The sequence below is a fragment of the Echinops telfairi genome, unplaced genomic scaffold (assembly GCF_000313985.2).
Source record: "Echinops telfairi isolate 266 unplaced genomic scaffold, ASM31398v2 ScPeMD7_7473;HRSCAF=8511, whole genome shotgun sequence".
NCBI classification, from domain to species: Eukaryota; Metazoa; Chordata; class Mammalia; order Afrosoricida; family Tenrecidae; genus Echinops; species Echinops telfairi.
In genome coordinates, this window is record NW_022111377.1 from 14,735,539 (window position 1) to 14,740,819 (window position 5,281).

The following is a 5,281-nucleotide window of genomic DNA, read 5'->3' on the forward strand; positions in this document are numbered from 1 at the left end:
TTTTTTGTTTTGTTTTTGTTCTTTTTCCACTCTTGTTTCTTTCTTCCGTGTTTTCTTCTCTTTTACTGGCTTATTTTTTCCCCTTCTCCTCCTCTTCCTTCGTTTTTTTTTAAATCTATTGTTGCCCACCCCCCCCCTCTTTTTTTCTTTTCCTATTTTTTTTTTATTTTGAAATGATAAGGACATTATTACTCCTCCATCAGCCACAGGGAGCACACCTGTCACCTACTCCCCTACCCAAAGGTCAAGTGCCCCGCTGTAACACCGATTAAATGGGGAATAGTACTTGATCCCCACCCCCCGGCAGATACTCTTCACACCAAGCAAGCAGAGACTCAATCCCACCCTCTTGGCAGTTACTTCACCCATCTCAGGACAGGAGGGAAGTAACCCAATGTTGCAAAATTGGCTACCAAAATAATATGGCTGCCCAGGTACATCAAAACAAATAAATAAAATTAAAAATTGGGGTAGAATTTTTTTAAATGGTATGTGTAGAATATCAACACAGTCCCCAGCTGCCGCCAAGGTACTCGGTTCTTCTGAGGAAGCTAGGCCGAGTTGGGATGAGGCCTCATTTCGTCCAGCAACTAGCCCCGCAGCCGCCAGCCACCCGCCCAGCGCTCGCGAACCATGGCCTCCGTCTCTGAGCTTGCCTGCATCTACCTGGGCCTCATCCTGCGTGCTGACCTGGTGATGGTCACAGAGGACAAGATCAACGCCCTCATTAAGGCAGCCAGTATCACGGCACAACTCTTCTGGCCTGGCTCCTTCGTCAAATCCCTGGTCAATGTCCACATCAAGAGCCTCATCTGCAGCATAAGGGCTGGAGGGCCTGCCCCAGCCTCCGGTGCGCACCTGCGGACCTGCACCCTCCACAGCTGCCGCCCCAGCTTAGAAGAAGGTGGAAGCCAAGAACGAAGAGTCGGAAGAGTCTGACAATGACATGGACGTTGGTCTTTTTGTCTAAGCCGTCTCTGGTAACATGTTCAATAAAACAAAGTGAACGTTCAAAAGAAAAGAAAAGAATATCAATCCATAATCAAAAAATAAATACAATGACTCCAAAATGTCTCCTAGACAACAGACAACTTTGAACGAAATAAAGAAATGGGACAAAAGTGGTATGAGCAAGTTACCTCCATAAAGAGTCTAGAAATATCTAGGAAGAATAATAGAACAACTTAAGAAAATCAAAAGATTAAAAGAGGTCAAGAAAATCACAAACAAAAGTAAGGAAAATACAAAGACCCTCAAAGAATTCCAGAAAACAATATAAAAGCAAAATGACAAAATTATTTTTTATCAATCATTGGGGGCTCTTACAACTCCTATAACATTCCATACATAAATTGTATCAAGCATATTTGTACATAGGTTGCCATCATCATGTCCAAAACATTTTCTTTCTACTTGAGCCCTTGGTATAAACTCCTCTTTTTTCCCCCTCCATCCTTGAGCCTCCCACCCTCATGAATCCTTGATCAATTATATATTGTGATTACCATTTCATATCTTATACTGTCCATTGTCTCCCATCACCCATATTTCTGTTACTCATCCCCTTCATGGGGGAGGGGGACTATATATCCAATCTAGTGATGGGTTCCCCCTTTCTACCCCTTCCCTCCCCGACCATCCCCCTACCCTCATAGTATAGCTACTCCCACTACTGTTCCTGAGAGGTTTATCTGTCCTGAATACCATGTGTCAAGAGCTCTTATCCGTACCAATGTGTGTTCTCTGATCTAGCCAGATTTGTAAGTTAGAACTGGGTCATGTTAGTGGGGGGCTAGGGGGAGGCAGGGGATTCAGGAACTGGAGGAATGATGTGTGATTCATCGGCGCTATACTGCACCCTGGTTGAATCATCCCTTCCTTGTAACCCTTCTGTGGGGAGATATCCAGTTGTCTACAGATGGGCTTTGGGTCTCCACTGCAACTGCCATCATTGATATAATTTGGGGTGTTTTTAAAATTTTTGATACCTGATACCTGATCCCATTGACAACTCATGATCACTCATGGTGTGCTTTTTCCAGCTGGGCTTATTTGCTTCCCCGGGCTTTAAAACCCCAGACGCTGGATCTTTGTCAGCCAGGCAACATCCGTTTTCCTCACCACATGTGCTTACACACTCATTTTGTCTTCAGCAATCTCGTTGGGAAGTTGAGTCTCAAAGCGTGCCAGGTTATTAGAGCAAAGTGTTCTTGTGTTAAGGGAGGCCTTGAGTAGAGCTAGCCCAAAGTCCAAAAATTACAAGATTAACAGATTCTTAGAAAGCATACTCAAATGGCAATTAGAAATCCAGAGTAATATTAAAATGTCATTAATAGATAGCAAATTGGAAGGACAAACATAGAATTGAATTAATTGAAAATGACATTGATGAATTTGAAAACAAATCCTTTGACACCAGCTTTTTAGAAGGAAAATCAGAAAATAGAATGAAGAAAATCTAATAAATCTTATGGATTTTTTAGAACAGTACCAAGAAGAACAATGTACAAGTGATCAGAATTCCAGAAGAGGAGACAAACACACATGGATTCAGAGAGAGAGAATTGTTACAGAAAACCTCCTTCATAACATGAAAGATAAAAAGCTATTCATCTAAAATCACAACAAACTCCAAAAAGGATAGAAACCCCACAGGAAAGTCACCAAAGACATATCATAATCAAACTTGCCAAAACCAGTTCAGAAAAAAAGCCAAAATGTTACTTACAAAGGTCAACCAAAAGGACAAAGCTATAACCTTTACACAGAAACCATCTAAGCAAGAAGGCAATAGGATGATCTAAACTCTTGAAAGAAAAATAATTTCCAGTCAAGAAGTAAGTGTTTATTGCAGCAAATTTGATGATGAAGTCAGGATTCTTCCAGATAAACACAAATTAAATGCATTTGTAAAGACCAGGCCAAAGAACTATTAAGGTAGTCTTTTAACAATAATAATAAGAGCAAACTATAACCAGATTAAGAAACATGACAACATCACTCAGAAATACCTAGAAAAGTACTTCTCAAAAATAGCATAAGCTTTTAAGATTGAAAATAGCGAAACAGAAGTATCAATCTGTACATTATAAAACTACAAAGCAAAACTGCTAATATAATTATAGAACTTCCAATTAGAAAGTAAGTCAGAATTATGTCATGATATAGCAGATTATGTTAAATTAGGAAGGTAAAATTAATTACCAGAGAACCACAAAGTTACAATAGAACCCCAGACCTCGATGCTATTCCATTCCAGAAGGAGCGTTGAAATGCTGTGAAGTCGAGTTCTGAATCAATTTTTCCCATAAGAAATAAGTGAAAACTGATTAATCTGTTCTCGACCACACAGTGTTTACCCTAAACATGCTTTTTTATACGAAAAAAAAAAAAATACACAGAAATTTCAAAGTAAATAAGCTCAGAGTTAAATCATACAATTTAAATAAGAAACATAACATTTAAAAAGCTTTTAACAACTACAGTATGGCCCATACCTTGAGATTGATGAGGATCTGGATCTGTGGACACGGTTGTGGAGAGGAGATATGGAGAGAGAGAGTCATTGTTTGGAAGGGGAATCCCCTTCCATAAAATCAACTGGTAGCTGTTTTTTGGGAGTTGTTTTTTTTTTTTTTCCTTTGCCTTTTTTCACCAGGACCTGACTGGCTTTCTCTAAAAAAAAACAACTGAAAAAAATCTGTCTAATGTGACCTGCTGTTGGCGTTTCCTTAACTGTTTTCTAAAAGGTTTTGCTAAGTTATCCTCAACGATAATGATAACACCGTTAACCAGTTCCTTATGATGATTCTTTTAAAAAAAACTCTTTCTTAGGACCCATGGTTTCTTATCAAAACAGTCCAGAAAGCCAGAAAAACTAAGAAACTTAGGAAGCCACAAAAACTATAGCAAAACACTTGGAATACAGTCACAAAAGGTGTAAACAACACGTACTAACAACGCCTACTAACCCCAAGTGACTAACCTCGAACTGCTTTTGTTTATAAAAATCACGTGTGTCGGGTTGGATTCCTATGTTTTGTTTGAGCTCCGATGCAAAATTTCCTCAACATTTTGGGTCAAAATCCGGTTATGTCGAGTACAGATGCGGTCAAGTACTGGGGTTCTATTATATTAAACTTTGTAACCAAAATAAAATCTAAGAAAATCATAAAGGCGTAGAAAACAGAAAATCACCATCAGTGAAGAAAAGGAAAAGAAAATCGGATATCAAAATGAACTCAATGCCGAAATTATACAGAAGGAAACCATCAACACCGTCATAGAAAACACAAAAGAATGATTCGATAAACTCATACATATCATTCATTACCCTGGATGTAAGTGGATAAGGGACCCATCAATAGGCTGCCCATAAGAGAGACACCTTCAACACAAGATAAAAATCCAAGGATGGAAAAGACTTGTATCAAGCTGATGGCACGCAAAAGAAAGGAGGAGTGATAATATTAATTTCTGATAAGATATACTTCAAGAAAAAAAAGAGGTTGCATGGATAATGAAAGGCATTGTATAATGATTAAAAGGGTCAATTTAGCAAGAGGCCAAAACCATTATAAATATCTATGCGCTCAATGAAAGAATCCAACATATATACAACAAACAATGGCAGAATTAAAAAGAAATAACTCCATAGTAATAGTAGGAGACTTTGACACTCACTTTTTTATGAGGGATAATACTAGAAGGAGGCTCCACAAAGATACAGAAGATCTAAGTAACACTGTCAGCCAACTTGACCTCACAGATGTCTGCACCAGACAGATACGCCATCCACCAGAAATGCAGCACACATTCTTTTAGGGCATACGTTTCTCACTCTCCATAATAGCCCATATATTGTGTCACAAAACAAACCTCAATATATTTAAAATCACCAACATAATATAAAACATATTCTTGGATTACAATGCTATAAAATTTGAACTCAGCAATAAAAAGATTAAAGTATAAAAAGGAAGTATACGGAAACTGAATAGCACCCAGCTAAAAAATACTGTGTAATATTAAATTGGGGGGTGGGGTGAGGTGGGGAAGTTCCATAAAAGCAATTGAGAATGAAAACTTACCATGTATCTTTTGGATATAGAAAAAGTAGAGATCAGAGGGGAATTTATAGTAATAAACACACATACTGAAGGAGAATAAAAAGCCAAATCAACACCCTGACCCAACATCTCCAGCATACTGTGTTGGGACCCACTAACAAGTGAAACAAATCCAGGACTATTCCTTTATGTGTAATAAAGAGCTTTATATC

At 38.4% G+C, this 5,281-nt stretch overlaps 1 pseudogene; it reads left to right on the top strand.

The window, feature by feature from the left end:
• The first annotated feature begins 633 nt into the window (after positions 1-633).
• LOC101654054 lies at positions 634-970 on the top strand (annotated as a pseudogene).
• The last annotated feature ends 4,311 nt before the right edge of the window (positions 971-5,281 follow it).